The 17,828-nt window shown below is 41.6% G+C and overlaps 1 protein-coding gene across 3 annotated transcripts in view; it reads left to right on the top strand.

Annotated features, from left to right (window-relative positions):
- Positions 1-17,828, top strand: part of ZSWIM6 (zinc finger SWIM-type containing 6) — a 112,509-nt gene that overhangs the window by 23,212 nt on the left and 71,469 nt on the right. Inside the window, exon 1 of one of the 3 annotated variants that reach the window (XM_042875426.1) lies at positions 9,971-10,084. The exons of 1 other annotated variant lie outside the window; for it this stretch is intronic. The gene's annotated coding sequence lies outside the window, so the exon portion shown is untranslated. Of the gene's footprint in view, positions 1-9,970; positions 10,085-11,669; positions 11,691-17,828 lie in introns of those variants that run through there. One more of the 3 variants, XM_042875427.1, reaches the window with a different exon arrangement.

Genomic DNA, 17,828 nt, shown 5'->3' with positions numbered 1-17,828 from the left:
ATTGTGCTACAGGAGGTCCCAAGCTGCAAGTCTACATTTCCCTGTTCCTATTCACTGTGTAAACACACAAGGTGGCAATTTTTGCCCTCTGAAATTTATAGTGAAATGGGAAAAATATGTATTTAAAAACTGAATAGTGGGACTTTGCTGCTTGTATGAAATCGCATGGATAGCTAGCTTTCCTGATTGCTGTTAGGTTTCTGAGAGAGCATAACAGGAGAAGAAAGCTTGAAGCACAGTGATGATAAAGCTTTATAATGTTTGCAGGTTTTCTTTCAAGTAGAACAAGAAGGAAGTAAGAAAATGTTCTTTATACAAATGAGCAATGTGTTTTTGACTCAAGTCCTCAACCCACGCCTCAGAACTTGAATAGATAATGTTTCCTTTGCAAACGGTCATGTTCAAAAATGTCCATACTTAGGGCAGTTCAGGCATAATTCCTTGACAGCTCCTGTGCTCTCTGTTTCTCTCTTTTCCTTGAAGTTCTGCATTTCTTTAAACTCCTGATGGAAAACCTCAAGCATTTCCAGCAATTACTTCTGGATGTGCAAGGATGAAGTCATAGCCACAACCTAATTGTCAAATATTCACTTGCTGTTACGTTAATGTGGGTGGACCTATGTTGCCTTGGAACCTCTTTAAGTTGTGATCTTCCTGTACGTTCTTCTGGACATCTTAACAACAGATGGAGATACATGTGCTGGAGAACCATAGAGTCACCAAGGTTGAAAAGAACCTCCAGGATCATCTAGTCTAACTGCCCAGCTGTCATCAGTATCTTCCATTAAACCACATCCCTCAGTACCACATCTAAATGTTTCTTGAACACCTCCAGGGTTTGTGACTCCACCACCCTCCTGGGCAACCTGTTCCAGCTCCTGACCATTGTTGAAGAAATTCTCCCTAATATCCAACCTGAACCTCCCCGGTGCAACTTGAGAAGTTTATGACTGAGATTAAATGGCTGTTTCTACATGTTTTGATTAGAATGCAATGCAGAAATACTACTATTGCTTTTGAGAGGATATGTTTAGGAAAAAAAAAAATGTGAAAAAGACAGTGTTGATCTTGAATGTATTACCTTCCATTACCATAAAGTCTTCTCTAAGTTCACATGTTGTGTAATGGGTGACTAGGCAAAAAAAAATTGTTTAGGATTGTGCCACACACAGGAAAGTATCAAAAAGTACAGCCAGAAGATTCATTACTGAGTGAGCTACCTATGTGCTCATTCATTCACATTCTCTCCATGCCGTGAATATACTTAGCTAAGTATTGGTTTCACCAGTCTCATCCACTCAAATTCTGCATTTCATCTTGCCTAAAACTAACTTCAATCCAGTCACTGAAGGCAATAAGAAAAGCTTGCTTGGGCTCGAGTTAGCTAGTGTAAATAATATTCTTCAAAACAAGAATTAATTACAAAGAATTCTGTGTTTTAGAAGTCCACAGTGAGGTGACATATTAATGGAATTTAGGAACTAAAGAGCATGTTAATGGGTTTGAATTTCAGTACCTAACCAGTGGAGGAAAATAGATCATCCTAGTCCAAAAAGCAAAGTTGTTTGAATGTAAGGAGCTTGGTCTGGTAGAGCTGTTGGTAGAAACATCTGGGTAAAGTTGGTGGGTTTTCTTTTCTTTTTTTTTTTTTCTCCTTGACAGGGGAATAAGCGGCTAATAAGCTTGGCCCTTCCTGTTCATATCGTCTACCTCCAGTGCTCCAGTGTTCATTGTCATGGTCACTGGAAAGCAGGGACTGAGAGGACATCAGTGTGTTTGGGACTTTCTTTTGACCTGACGAGGTTTTGCTGAACCACCTGTTTTCTGATCTTGTCCTCTGTGACAAGTGTGTCCTGCTGTGACATACCTCTGAGCTTCTATGGCTTCTTTGTTCTTCTCTTACATAATTTTCTGATCTTGTCTGACCCTAGTTTACCCTCTGACCTATGTCCTTCTTTGATTTACTTTGATCTTCTGATCTCTTGTCATCTCTGACCATCTCTTTTGCTTTCTTTTTTTTTTTCTTCCCTGTTCTCCTCTGTCCTGCTGCCTTTTTCTTTGATCTTCTCTTCTCTGACCTTATTTTTTTTTCCCCCATGTTGTGTCCCTGTCCCCTCTTCTGTAACCTTCTCCAATGTACTCTGAGCTCATATTGCTGTAACTGACCTCTCTGACCCACTCTGGCCTTTTCATGGACCTCCTCTCCCCTGTCCTTCATTGGTCTTCTCCTCTTTTCTGTTCTGTTCTCTGGCTTTCTTTTTCTGCCATGCTGTCTAGCATTTTCTCTCATCTCTTCTCTGATGTTCACTTTTTTAGGCCTCTTCTATTCTCTAATCTCTTCAGAACACAGCTAACAGAAGCAGCCTACAGATGCATCAGTTAGTACAGCAGTTTCTGGTTTGGCTTTGGAAGCTTCAGGATGTTTTGGGAACACTGAAGGAATGTATGGCAACCCTCTGAGAAACTTGGGTTCACTCTCTGCTTTTACGCAAGTATAAAGAAAGCAGAGACACAGTGGTGTGGGCTTGAGGAAGTTCTAGCAGCTTACAGTGAATGTAATAGCTGCCCTTGACATAGAGTGCCTGGAGCCTTTGCTATAGCAGCCCTCTGAATAGGAAAGATTCATCTGCTGCTTGGCAGTGGCCTGTGTGAGAGCTGGTTCCAAAGCACAACCGTTCTCTCTGTATCTTGTTTTTCCTCTGCCCATTTTACATGACAGAAGGGGAAGTGACTCTAAAAAAATTATTGTGGCAGGAGAAGGTAACGTACCTACCTTAAAGTATTATTTTCTAACTTGGAAGCAGATATTGCTGCTGCCAAACTTGTGACAGCAGTTATTTATTCATTTGTATACCATTCTTATCTTCACCTGCTACAATAACTTGCAAGGTCATCCCTTCCATCAGCATTCAGTGCTTCCTTGGAGCGTGGGACAGTGAATTCTCGGTGCGAGTTCTGGTGTAGTTTATAATTCATGTTGTTGCATGGTGATTAAACATGGTAACAGGATTTCAGGTAAAGCTGGAGATTGCCACCACCAGTTACTTGACTAGTTAATACTTGAAGGGCTGTTCATTGAAAAGATAACTATAAATGGTTGTCTTTTGTGAACAGCAATAAAATAAAAAGATTTGCAGTACTGAATTTTCATGACTTGATCCTTGATAAATAACGTGGTTTAGGAACAATGGGACATACTTTCTGTAAGTGTTTGTACCTCAGCATTACTAAGTTATTTTGTATTAGTACTTTAGGAGCCCTTTCTTTTGACCGTTATGTGGAATCAGGTTAATCTTGGGGAGACCACTTTCTTTCCTTAAGGTCTTTGTAGAAGCCTAATTACAGTGGATTTATACATCTCAGTTTGGCAAGGCCACTTTCTATAATTTTGGTTGTTGTGAAGTTTCCAGGAGACTAGTGAAAGGTTCAGTGGCTGCTGGTCTGCTTTGATCTTCACCCTTACCTTCTCAGAGGGGCTACCCACATTCACAAAGGCAGTCTGAATTGAACTGTATGGAACCTCAGTACTGGTTTTCAACTGTGTTGTGTTTGGGACAGTCCTCTATTTTATCCATCCTATTTGTCTAATTTTATATCCTACATTAATATGCTGCCAAAATCTTTCAGTGCATTGAGGTACAAATGAAACTCCCTACCCAGTGTTTAGGATGTAGAATTAGAGCCTGGAGGCTTTGTTATAAACCGCTAACATTACTGCTGTAGACAGTTGTTGTTGCTATGATTTTTAAGCATCCTTCAAGTTCCATGTTTTACTAATGTCTTAGCTGCTTTTTTTCCTGTAAGTGTAGCTTTGCTTGGATGACAAATATGAGATTACCCTTTTTTGGTATTTCTGTGATGGCATTGAGTCTCATTCCTTTAAATTTTAACTGGCTTTTTTCTTTTTGAGAAAGTCAGGAATTTTCCTTTTTTTTTTTTTTTTTTTTTTTTCCCCCCCAGGTCCATTAAAATGTGAGTAACAGAGGTGATTCCTGAGTGTCTGTTTTGAACAGACATAAGTTCATAAGCTAGTGGCAAGCTAGTGGGTTATGAACTTATGTCTGTTCAAAACAGACACTCAGGAATATAGTTCATAAGCTAGTGGCTTATGAACTATATTTATTTTTAAGCGTCATAAGTTTTTTCTTGCATTATATACAATTCTAACAATTGTACTGCTGAACCATGCTAATATATTGCCATGCATTTTTATTTCTCATTCGAATTCTTGTGGTGGCACTCCTTTAGATGCTAAACTTGCAGTTGTAATTAGCTGATGATGCTTAGTTGCAGGTGATTGCATTTTATTATGAATGGTATATTGTAGGCAGAAAATACAGCAAAGACTGTAACTTGAACCAGAATAGCTCTCTGTAAAGGTTGGAAGATACCATAGTAAACTCCAGCCTGATTTATAAATAGGCTTCCTGCCTCTTCTTGTAGGGGCTTGACATTTCAAGAGAACAGGTTTAATCTATGCTGAAGGCTTGCAAAACTGTTGTGAGAGAGAAACAAGCCACATATGCACTGAACCAAGTCATAATGAAACACAGGTTGGAACATAATGTCTTTTACTTGAAATTGCATTGGGTACAGTTATGTTTTCAGAGTGCTTGAGAAAGTTTCAGTCTGCTTCATGAGTGTTGTGGCTTATTATAGTGTAGTAGTGCTGAAGGAAAAAATGTTAAGAAACTGTTGTTTTCGTGTCAGATCAGCAACATAAATAACATGTGGGTTCAGGGCTTCTTTCCATTTCGCAGCTCTCTGTAATTACATTCGGGGAGAGAACCAGTGTTACTGCTATATACATTTTAAACTGCTAAGAACCTATTAAAGTAGCTCTGAAGATTGGGCTAAAGTTTTGCAAGTATTCTGCCATTGGCTGTGACCAGTGGGAGAACTGGTCCATATGTATGTAGGACTTAGGCTGTGATTTTGTGTACATTTCTTGCAGTGTCAGTATGCATGGAACTTGCCCTCAGCGGCTTCTTTGTTGATTCTTCTCCTTTTGTTGTGCCAGCAGAAGTGAGGTATTTGTTTTGGATGTGGCTGGGTGTGGTGTTATGGATCAGAGAACTTATCCATTGAAAGATGGTTTATTGTTTTCCCTAGTTGGTCAATTCTTTGCTTCAGTTCTGTTTGTAGGATCAGAGAAGAGTTGTGGGAAAACTGTGGTAGCAAGCACAAGCACCAGTGGTTCCTGCACGTTGCCTGGTGCTGGCAGTGGCACGCAAAGCCATGCCTGTGGGTGTGTTAGCCTGAGGTGCTGTGGATTTCCCAATGCTAATCGTAAGCCATTAATGGAATGCTTTATTACCTTCCTTCTTCTAATCTGTGCTTATGCTAAGGCTGTAAATCTCTCTTTGGGGAGGAGGAAGGAGCATCCCCTTTCTATCTGGCACACCTAATTTGTCCTATCCAGGTCTTAAATTACATTAGGTTAAAGTTTTTCCCAAAGAAAACAAAACAAAGAGGGAGCAATTACAGTTGCCTGCCACCCAGAACTTAGGTGGAGGAAGGAAAGTACCTGACAACAAAGCAATCCCATTTACCTCGAAGGTTCTTTCTGGGGTTTAGTTTATCTGATGTAGTAGTGTGTATTAAAAAACAAACAAACAACGCATATATAACAGCCTCAGTGAATGAGTTTCTTTCTACTTCTGTCTCTGCTGGTTGAAAGAAAAGAATAAAAAAAGAAAAAAAAAAAAAAAAAAAAAAAAAAGGAATGTATGCTGCTCTGCTTCCTGGATCATACCCAAGTTGACTGAGGAAATGGAAGAAGGGTTGCTCCTTTTGCAGCATCCTTAGGTCATTGTAGAATCCCTGAAGTAGCCTGGCCTTCAATCCTTCATCTTCGGCCCTCATAAAGCAGGCAGTCCACCACAGCTTAACAAAGTAACAGCTCTGTGAAAACATCCAGTATCGGGGCATTTCCACTGTACTACAAACTGTGTCAGGAAATAATGTCGCTTTCAAACTTATTTTATTTCTTTATAGGCCTCCTATGAGTGAAATATGGTTTGCAGAAATGAGAAGAGCTAGCGTTTCTCAAAGTGCAGAGCTCACAGGAGAAATCCGTGTCTTAGTCTGTAAAAATGAAGCGTAGGAGTTCCGTTGGTTCTTAAATAGAACTTGTGAAGAGTTGCCAAATTTAAAGAGGGTGTAGTTTAGTGCTGATGGTTTGTCTTTAAGAATAATTGCAAAACTAGTAGTTTATTTATAACTGCAATCAAAATAAAAATCCATATTGGTTATAAAAACCACATTGTTTTTTTTTCTCTTGAAATGGTAATTCTGCATCGTTACGCTGAGTTGTCCTTTCATTTCCCTTCACTTCCTTGTTCATGGGTTGGACAAGTTTTCTTTCTCTGGATTTCCTGTTTCTTAATGTTCATGTCACAAAGAAAAAGCTATTTGTAAAAACAATTATTCATCTAAAGAAGTCCGAATGATTAATTTATTAAGTTTTTGTTGGTTTGGTGGAGATGTTGTCCTTTGACTGAAAGATTGCTCTGTAACTTGTGTACACTGCCAGTACAGTACTTCCCTATCGCCTCTGCGCTAATCCACCTGCTGTCTGTTCGCAGTGTTTGTTTTATCTTGTTTGTACTAGATGCTGTACAAACTCATGTTACCAGTTAGTGCTAGCTCTGAAAAGTTTATTCTTAAATAGTGAAGAAAATGGGCGTAGTAAAAAAAGAAAGAGGAAGAGGCACTGAGAACAAAGATGTGAATGTGTGGTTTCATGGCTAAATAGGTACGTAATTGTACAGCATTGCATAATTGTCAACTTAAATCTCTAGAAATTGATTAATAACTTCTGAAACCAAAAGGCTTAAAAATCATACAAAGGCTGCTCTGAAAGTAATGCCTCATATGTTACTGTGTCGGTCCATGATGTCAGAGGCAGATGCTGGTGGTATGGCAGTAGAAATTGAACCTTCCCACCAGTATCCAATTCTGTGTTGTTACCACGTGACAGATGGCAGCAGAGAGGCAGTCTGACAGAATGGTGTCTGACATGGCAATGTGGATAAAGCAAAGATGTGTCAGTGGCACATCAACCCTTGCTGAACATTGATGGAGTCCATGCAGTGGGTGTGAGCACAGTGAGGCAGTGGGTGCTGTGTTTCAGCAGTGGTGACCATGACACAGGGTCACCTCTGCTGGTGCAGGTTGCTACAAGTGCAGTATGCAGGCTCTTGTAGATTGCTAGTGAACATGCACAGCGATTGGTGGTGACTGTTTTGAAAAATGGTGTTTTATAGTTGAGAATTTGCTCTATCAAGCACTGTTACTGTGCTCTTTGCATCTGTAGGAGTTTCCATGGAGATAAATAGGAGGCATTAATTTTGGAGCAGCCTTCATAAGACCCTAGGAAATAATTTTGAAACTCCATGTTTATTTCTCTTTTGTAATGCTCCAGAGGGTTGTAATTTTCAACTTTTCCTCTGCAGCTAAGAAGAGATATTTTAAAGCAGTCCAAAGATGTTTAAAATGTTTCTGATCTAAATTAGACAAACTGGAAACACTTAAGAATGAGATCATTTTAGGGAGACTTTTGAAGGATTTTATTTTGAGCACTGTTCAGATAATTGTAAGGGTATGGTAAAAACCACTGAAGTGACATTGCTTTCACAGAGGGAGCTGTCTGAAATAAACCTGAGGAAGCATTATAAATGAGGCTAAAACTAAATTATCTGGTCGCTTCAGATGTAGAAAGTAATTGTTAATTGGAATCTTACAGCAGTCTGTAGTGTCTAACAAGATGTACTAAAAGTTCCTCAGCTTCTCTTGTGTTGGCTAAGGTGACTTGGGGGCATCACTGGGATAGCAGAGAACAAGGCGTTCTACAGGGAACTATTCTTAATAGTTCTTGCACATACCTCACACATGATCCCTAAAGGAGGAGAGTCAAAGCTCAGCTGAAATCCCCTTAATGCTGCTGTCAGTTACACAGCAGAACACTGTAGTCTGTTTTTGGAACTGACATTGTTAGACATATTTTGGGAAGACTAATGGTTATAAATCTGTGAATTGCACATGGTAATGATAGATCAGATAAAGGAATAGATCCTTTCCAACCCAGTTATGTATTACATGCAAAGGAAATAGTTTGCATGCTTAAAGCAGAGACTGAATTTGTAAATGTCAAGAAAACTAAAAGTTATTGTCCCCACAGCAACTGTTAAGTCACCCCATCATGTACTCTTTGTGTGTGTGTTGCTGTGTGTGCTGATACTGTCTTGGCTTAAAATACGTATGTTGTTGCAGTTATAGTAGCAAGGAGGAACTTTTATTCAAATAAGTGCCTTGGTTCTTTGAAGACATTGATCTGATTCATTCCATGCTCTTAAATTGTGGTGTCAGTTACGCATCTGGATAAGATGCTTTTATTTGTAGCAGTTAACTATTCAATTTCTGCATGGTGCCAAGCGGGCCAATCTGTGAAGATTTATAAAACTTAACATGAAGGGAGCAGTGGAAAGATGAGGTATTTGTTAGTGCCTGTATGTTACATACATGATGTGAAGGGAATGAGAATCCTGTCTTTCCTTGTACTACCTGCGCATACAGCTTGGGAGCACGGGTTGGTGCTATGGTGTCTCTTTCGAGCTTGAACAAATTACAGATTCAGAGTCCACAGCTTTTATTGGGCTTGAGCAGCGTCAGTTCTGAGGAATGCTGATTGAGATTTTTTTTTTTTTTTTTTTTTTTTAGTGGGGAAGCTACAATTTTCTGGTTGAAACATAGATACCCATTGTAGGAAACAGCCTGTGATTTTAAATGTAGGTGTATAAAGCTGTGATCTAGCAATGTAGTTGCTCTTCTTTGGGAAGTACGGAGATTTGTTCCTTTGGAGTTAGAAGTAAGAGGTGATGGTAGTGGTGGAAGACAAGTGATTAAGAACTGTTCTGACAAAATCTTTACAAAATACCTGAAGTTTATTTGCTAGCTGATCTTTAATTTTGCTATGACACTTTGAGCTCAGGCTATTTGTTTTCAGCTTATACTGTCTGCAGCCTTATGGTAGTGGTGTGATGCTAGCAGCTGAAGTTATTAAATCTTACGCAAGTGTTTCCTAGGGTGCTCACCTGTCTGCTTTGACATCAGTCTCCCTCACTGGGTGTGAGGCAGTGTGTATTGGATGCGTGTTCACCTACAGGGCAAATCCTGGCACAAGCCAGCAACGTATTTCTGTGTGTGTGTGCTCTGAGAAGTAAAGCTAAACCTGATGGGTTAGAAGATTACAGAATGTTACAAAATAGAAGATTGCGAGCGTGTCTTATCGAGGAGAGCGGTGCATGCTGTTGCCGACACTTGCACTTGACAACGTAGCATTTCCCTTCGCTCTTACACTTCAGTGGACAAGAGTGCCGCGGAGCTTTCCGCCGTGCCGCGGACGACTGCCGGCTCCTGCGGCGCTCGGAGAGCAGCGCCGTGCCGGTGCCGGAGCTCCGCGCTGGGAGCGCCGCGGGCGGCCGCGCCTGCCTCTCGGAGCATCCGAGTAGGAATGCGTTCTTTCGGGAGTGGCGGGGACACAGGCGAAGCACAGGCTCCTCCCGGCGACGGGACCACGCGTGTCCGCGTCGGAACCGGCTGCCGCCAGCTCGTGCCGGGGCAGGCGAAGGGTTAACGTCGGGAGCGGCCCTCCGGCATTATGCAAGCGGCTCGGTGAAAAGGAAGTGCATTGCAAAACGCTGAGCTCAGCCGCCTGGCCGCCGGCCAAGCTCTGCTTTCCTCGCTCCAGCTGAGGGCTTTCTAAGCTTCCTAGCGGCGGCTCTGCCGGCACTGCCGAGGAATGCGGCCTCCCCGCCAGCTGACGTAGCACGGGCGGTTCAGTCCGGGGCCAGCCGGTATGGCGGCGGCAGGGGGCGGCCCCTCCGCCCCGGGGCCGCGGAGAACGCTGCACGCTGCCGTCGCCTGGGCCGCGCGGGGTGGGCGGTGCTGCGCCCCCAGTCCCGGCGCGTGGAGTCGGACCGGGCGCGGTGCGTGTGTGCGGCTCCGGGTTGCGAAACGGCACAACGCGCGATCGTAGCCGGAAAATAGGCGGTTGCTGGACGTGAGGGAGACGCGGTTCGAGGTCAGCCTTACCGGCAGCATAGTGCAGGAAGTCTTACTTGCTGCTGTTCGTTCTGTGTTTTAGGAGAAATGCTGCTCTTAGAGGATTCTGGCCGTCAAGACGCTTGCTAAGCAGGTCTCCCGATAGCTCCTTGAAGCTGCTCCCTTGGCTTTATTTTGCTTGTTTTTCTTCTCTCAGTTTTATTTTTCTGTGCTGACGTTCCTCTCGTAACTGATGTCACTGCTTCCCTAGGAGCTGCAAAGCTTTGGGCCGGTTCCTTACCACAGGGCAGCCGTGTATAAAATAGCACCTTGCTGTAAGCAGGTGGTGCTGGCTGTAGGGCTCCAGATCGAAGGCATCTGGAAGGCATCGTGGAACTGATGATGGAGGAGGGAGATGGAGAATACCTGGGAGAATCCCTCTTCTCACTGCTTTCCCAGTTATCTCCTGTGAGTGCACTGCTGGTTTAGGTGGCAGCTGTAGTTACCTGTTCAAAATTATAAAGAAGGCACATGAGAAAACAGTCAGAGGGAAGAGAATGCACGTTGAAACTGTTAGTAAGGAAAACTTGTTAGTGCAGGGCAAGGCTAGTTCATGAGGTTCATTCTCAGGTGATATGGCAGCCAGAAGGGACCAGATGTACTAGTGTGGGAAACACCTCTAAAACTGCTGTTGGAAGCACAGTCATTGGCTGAGGCTTTCTTTAGATCTCATCAGAGGTGGATTTCTGTACTGCTGAGGAGCTTTGTGCCTCTGGGTGAGTCACTGCTGTGCGCTGCTTTCTCCTTTTCCTGTCTTGTCTGCTGGAGATTATTATTACATTTCATGACTGCTACTGGACAGCACATACCAGAGTGGTGCCTCAGCTTCTGTCTGGGGCATCCGAGCATCAGTAATAAAATAGCATGACTGCAACGAAGCCTCTGGGTTGCCAGTATGAATCAGACTGGTTTTACACCTCATTCCATTGAGCACAATCTGGGATTTCCTCTTGAGCTGTAGAGTGACTAAGTCTGGCTTAATATGGCACAGGCCATATGAAATACGACTTCAGAGCTTTTAAAATTGCTGTGTATTGAAGAGGAATTAGGTATATTGGGTTATAAGTTCTGCATTTCTACATAGAATAGGCACAGCATGAAGCTAAACATATTAATACTTCTGAAGTTCGCTGACAGAGGTTTAATTTGATATACGGAGATGGATTAAATTAATTACGTGTGGATTCCTTCTACCTTAATTCAGGTTCAGTCTTTTGTAGTTGTTTTTTGTTGTTGTTATGGTAAATACTTGTACTGCTGTGTCAATTCTCTTTTCTGGACCCTGTTTTCAAGGTGCAGTGCTCCCTGCTGCCCTACCAGCAGTCCCTCATCATGATGACTCAGTGAAACAAACTTAGATGCAGTTCTATGAGAGGATCTTCTCTTGTAAGCCAAATGGAAACGCCCCCAGTAGCATATTTAGTATGAACTCCAGTGCCGTGCAGCCTTTAGCAAACAAGAACAGAAAAATGGAGCAGTGCTGCAGTGCCAGTACCCAGTGTTATATTTTCCCTTTGTGCCTTACTAGCCAATGGTCCTGTGTCGTAGACATCTGTGCAGCATGACCAGCTTGGGATGATGACAATGTAAGTATTCAGGAATGAAACACTAAAACTTTTCCACAACACTAAAACAATATAGGAGCAGCCCCTTTGTGCATTATTGGTGTGTTCCTCTATGAAGAGGCAGAGTGGCAGTCAGATGGAGCAAGGCTCTGATGAATGCCATTTGTGTGTTAGCTGCTTCCTGTGGGCAGTCTTCTCTTGGCAGGGTGTTAGGTAATATGTTGTGTTCCTTCTCTGTGTTGACTCTTTGAGTAAAGGGATTCTGGTGCTAAACTGCATCCTTGTAATCCTTGTCTTGGGTTCTAATAACTAAAGAAGCATCCTTATCTCACTTTTCTAGGGATGTTAACTGAAAGGACAGTTTTGTGTGTGTCTGCAGGAGGAATGACTTCATCAAGGTTGCTGCTAGATATCACTTTCTTCCCCTCCTTTCCTCCTTTTCTGCACCAGGTTTGTCTCTGGGGACTCGCCATCTGGTGAACTACAGCCAGGGAGCAGAGAGCAGAGCTCTCACGGCTGGTGAATAAATTAGGAGTAATAAATTAGGCAGCTACTTCTTTACGTAAGAAAACAACACTTAACAGAACTATTTTCCTGAGTATTATGAATAGATAAAAATAACTTTTAAGTACAATAGAAAACATTTCCAGTGACTGTAGAATTTTTTTTTTTTTAGCAGAAGAGCATGGGAGTTTGCTGTGTGCCCTGTGTGTTCTTTTCTTTTCAGTGCACAGTGGCAGACAAATAGTTCTGCTTTGCTGCACTTCCTCAGTTTTCTTGGAGTGAGGGTAGAGAGATTCCTCTATTTAAAAAAAAAAAAAAAAAAAAAAAAAAGAAAAGCAAAAGAGTTGTTTTTCTGGGTTTGTTTTGTTTCTTTCTCTGCCTCTTGGTTTGCTGAATCAGGAGGGTAAAAATGCTCTAGTTCATCACTTGACTTGATGGGTTTTGGATGCAGTGAGGGGGACAAACAAAACGTTCCTGTCCCATCCCATTTTCAGCATGTAACTTCCGCTCCTGTCTTCTCCCGCAGACGATGGGCAGCTTTCGTTCTCCTCTGTCTGCCCAGCATCCCATGTTTCCCCCACCAGGATGTGAGGCACCACAGCTTTGTAGCCGGTCCCAGTGCCAGGAGGTCCTGTGGGCGGTGCGAGGCTGGTGGGCAGGAAGCATGTTGGTGTGCTGCCTCTGGGAGCCCCGCTCCTGGTGCAGCCACAGAGGCTGAATGCGGTTGGCTGCTCGGCTGTCCTTCGCTATTTTGTTTTTCTCCTTGTGCTTCTAATAACAGTGAAATAATGGTATTCGCAGAGGACTGTAGTTAAATGAGTGGAGCAATCCTCAAACTGGTGTTAAATGCCTTTTCAGTTGCTGCAGAAAGTGTTTGCTAACTTTGAACTCTCGTAGCTTTTTGACTGTGACCTTTTGCTGTTGCTGTCTTTCATTATCTTACCTTATTCTTCTAAATGTAGACTGCATTTCACCAATTTAGAATGTAAATGTCTCCATATCCTGAAAGTGAGACACGGGTTGGCATGGCATGGATGTACCTTCCTATGCTGGTATGGGGCTGAAAGCTAGAAAATGCAGAATTCTGCTCAGTTGGAATTTGCTTAAAGAGATTTTTTATCATCCTTCTTGTTGTCTGCTTCGAATGGCTGCAGTACATGCGATTTTGTTCTGTGAAACATGCTGTACCCTGGTACTACGCTTGAGATGTGTTACAGAGCTCTTTTGTGCTGACAAATCCTCATATCACACTCTGGTACTTATGTCACAGAGATACTGCAGTAGTGCATGAAGATACAGTGCCATCTGCATTGCCCAATGCTTTGAGGTCTGTAATATATGTAGGAGGGGCCTATAAGAAAAAATACTTGGTGAAATTTGGGGTTTGTTTCTCTGTAAGGCTCCTTCAGAGTGTTCTCTCTGAGCCAGTGGTAGCTGCATAGATTCCTATAATGTAGGTTCCAATGAGCCTGTTGTGACAGTGCTATCTGAAATTAAAAATAATATAGAAAAAGATTTATGTGTTTAGGTCCACATCGTTGCTCTTTCCTGGTTGGAACAGGATAGCTGTTTTAATAAGTTTACTTCAAATCTGTTGCAAAGCTGATAACATAAAAGCACAGTATCTGGATTTTATGCTGAAAGCTGCACACTGAAAACAAAAGGATTCCTTTGTGTTTGGAAGCAGCTTCTGTGAGTAACTGTATTAATACTTTTCCGTGCATTGATATTTCAACAAATAACAATTACAGGAAAGTGATAAAGCAGCATTTTTATGAGAAGATTTATGCGGTTTGCTTTTTTCTCTTGCTTACTGCTCTTTTCCCTGTTTTGGCACAAAACAATAAGATACTGTTCACAGGTGGAAACGTGAAGAAAACCAACTTCCCTTGACTGTGTAAAAATCTGTTGTCTCAATTTTTTTTTTTTTGCTGTCTTCAAAAAATAACAGCTTTTTTTTTTTCCAATTGTTTTTACAATTGTGTTTACTATGAAGTAGGCCTGGCAGTGTGCAGGCAGTGTTTCCGCTGCTGCAGATTAGTGTTGCAGAGCTCACACTACTGGGCTGATTTTTTGAGTGTTCTGTTGAGTGACATCTGCTTAAGATAGTATGGAGTGTTTGAGTTTTTGTGACTCTTGCCGTGGCTGGAATGGGATCCTTAGATATGCAAGGAGATACCTAGGATGTTCTGTGTTCAGCATAGGCACAGCTTTCGGCTGGGATATTTGGGTAATGCTTGAAAGATTTTACCAAGAGTGAGGCTTGTTCTCCATCAATGGAAAAAAAAAATAGTCTGCCATTTGAATGGAACTCTTAAAAGCAATCTCCGCTGAATTCTGGGTGATGCTTTTTGGCAGGCGGGGACGTTTCCCAGAGGGGTTGCCAACACAAACACTGTGTTTGTACTTTTGTCTCCTTCCACTGCCCCACTTCTGTGAAACAACTTGGTTGGCATCGGTTGTGCCAGCACTGCTGTGCAGGCTGCTGGCGCTGAGCTGCTGCTGCTACTGTTTGGAGCTTTTTTGCTGAAAATTAGAATCCCCGTAACCACCAAGCCCTGCAAGTGGCTGGGAACTCCATCTGTGGGTTGTATTCCTGTCTCCATCTACTGGGAGGGGAAAATAAATGCAGTGCAGCTGAACAGATTTCAGAGAGCTTGAGAAAGCAGGTGGCCAGGTATGAGCTTTTGCTGAAAGTGTACCTCCTTGCTTGAGTTTGGCTTCATTTGGTTTTAAAGAAGTATTTGGGACTTTCAGAATGTTTTGTAGGTTTGTCTTTCATTGTAATGCAGTCTTCAGTTTAGGTGTTGCTGGTTGGAAGGATTAGTTAAAAACCACGGGTGTATCTGGGGGGATGAGGAAAGGAAAGACTCATGTTTAGGGATGTTGGTCCTTAAAGCTTATGGTTATCTAGTTTGAAAGCACATCAGCGTCTTTCTTTTTAAAAAACTGAACATTTGTAAGTGTTTTTATTTGTGCTATGAGTATACACTTGGTTTGTTAAAACCAGGACTAGCAAGAAGAGCACCGCTGTGTTGAAGATTACAGGTTAGTGCAAAGCATGCCTGGAACTTGTTGCTTTCGGTAAGGATTTCACTCTGAGTATTGACCTTGTCTATTTGGAGGGAAGGGAGAAAGTTGTTTGATACAGTCAAAAGTATTTCTTCAGTAATTTTAACAATATTTTTGCTTGACATAGGTTCAACTACCTGCTTAATTTGTGAGGTTTAATTAAGATACAGGCATCTTGTGCTGCCATGGACACAAAATCAATGTCTAGTTTGCCTGAAGAAATGGCTATTTTTCCTTTTGGGGTCTAGCTAAGTCTTTTTTTCTCCTTCCCTTTTTGTCTTTTTAAGGCATTAGTTATTCAGAGAGCAGAAGCAAATAGCCATTTTTAAAATTCATGTCCTCAAATGTTAATTTGATGCTTTGAGGCATAGATGACCTTTCTAACCAGCCCAAACTTGTCAAACAAAGGAACGATAGAAACAAGCTGCTTTGTTCTAATACAACAGGCTGCTTTTCAGGCAGAATTTCAAAACAATTCTGCCTTCCTCTTCTCAACAACATTAAATTAAACTTTGGCCTGTGCTACGTTTGAATTTAGATGTGTATGCATCGTTGGAGAGATGGTGATGGAATCTAGACAACCTGTGCAAATTGAACCGTAGACTTCAGCTCCTGAAGCCCAGGGCAAGTGAATAATGCTTTCATCTGCAGCTACTGCAGCTGGTATTTCTTAGCCCTAGAAAAGCAGTTAGGTGTGGATCAGGAACAGAGAGAAAAATTAGGAGGGGATTTCTCGCTGTCAGAAAACTGAAGTGGAGAGGGCAGAGAGGAACAAAACTGTCACTGCTTCTTGAAACCTTTAAGTGTTCAGATTGAAGTGTATGCAGCTCTAAAATGTAAAACTAAATATACATTTCTGTAGCTCGTGTGAGTTTGAGACTAGAATTATATAGGTGTGTTGTACAAATGGGGAAAAACGCTTTATGTATCAGTGCCAACTCTGACGTCATAAGGTGTAGCAAATAAAACATGCTTAAAACGCCAGGATAAAGAGATACAAGACAATACAAAAAAATGAGTATGTCTTTCTCCAGGGTGTTGCTTTCATTCTTCTACCCTTTTCCAAAAAGATTGAATTACTCTTGGTACTTGTATACCATTCTTCACTGCTAGCTATGCTTGAGGAGTCTGAGATTAATCTCTTGAAAGAATGTTTCTAATGTTTCTAAAGGAGGCACTATAGTAGTAAACTTCTTGTTCAGGAGACGAGTTAAGGAGTGACTTGCCTGGTGTTGCAGTTTGTGTATCTTGTATAATTTTTGTCTTATATTTTGTCTTCAGTGCTTACATTCTCATCCAAAGAAGAGATATTCAACTCCAAAGTTTGTTCCAGCTTTCATAAACTCTCAAATCTCCAGCAGCTGAGCTGTATTGTCAGATCTGAAGATTTGTTCATTAATATTTGGTCACTTGAATCTTTCACATTAGGGCTCATTTTATTTGGGTATGAAATGTGTATGTTATCAAAGTTATAATGAACACGAATGTGGCTTCTGCAGATATTTTGTTTTAGATAATCTTCTCAGTGCTGTTTAATGTAAAATGGACAGAAAAAAATACTTACCTTGGTTTATATTTTTTGCCTGAGAGCTCATCTGTGTTCTTTAATGGTTATTTTTCTGGTGCATCAGAATCCATTCATGAAGGTGTTGTATGTTTATAGAATCGTGGGTTTCCACTTATAGTACATGATTTTCTCACAATTGTATGGCTTTCTTTTTGAATGGTAATGAATCAAATGTTTGTGTTGGTGTTTTTTTTTTTTTGTTTGTTTGTTTTTAAAGCCTATTTTGTTTTTATTATTCCTTTATTTGGCCAGAAGTCAAAAGTCTTAATGTTCTGTAGAAAGGGAACATGACTCAAATAGCCTGAAACCTTGTATAAAGCACTCAAATCAGTTCAGACTGGAATGTGGCCAAATGTTGTACCTGTATCTGTTGTGGTGAACAAGAACACCCCACTTCTTACAGCGACTGAGGGGAAGCAAAAATAAAAGCTTGATTTTTTGCTTCCAAAGTCATGGAATACTTTCTAAAAAGCAACATGTGAACAAACTGTAGTGCACACCGTTCTGCTCTCTGGACAAGAACAAAGAGAGCCTTCTTTTCTATGGTGGTGTCTGCGAAATGGTCTGAAGAGCTCTTCTGGACTGTGCAGCACATTGTCAGCCTGGAGCCTTCATGCAGCTACAGGAATCAGCTGTGGCTGCTGTGAGGAGTGCTTAATGTATACACCGAGCTTGTACAAGATTTCTGGTAGAAAACCTGGGCCAACAGCACATAGATCAACACAGTCGCAAAAGTACGAACTGTGCTTGTTAATTATTCCATAACTTACTAAGTTTGCAGTTGATTTTGGTAGTTGATCCAAACTGCTGTCAGGCTGTATTTTCTCACACACAGACGTGTGTGCTTTTGCTTTAAATTGTTACGACTATTTCAAATCTAGCTGTGCATATTTTGGGCAGCTGTTGTATTCTTCTGTGTTTGGGTATTTGTGTATTGAAGTGAGTAGGTATCAGGATGGAGCTCTAGACAAAGCTGTAAGCAAAGAACTTAAATAAATAAAAGTACTTTAATTACA

This window comes from Lagopus leucura, unplaced genomic scaffold, assembly GCF_019238085.1.
Source record: "Lagopus leucura isolate 7727_CA_CO unplaced genomic scaffold, USGS_WTPT01 Super-Scaffold_100014, whole genome shotgun sequence".
Lineage (NCBI taxonomy): Eukaryota > Metazoa > Chordata > Aves > Galliformes > Phasianidae > Lagopus > Lagopus leucura.
The sequence above is the reverse complement of the archived record's forward strand: the minus strand, read 5'-3'. Positions and strand labels throughout refer to the sequence as shown.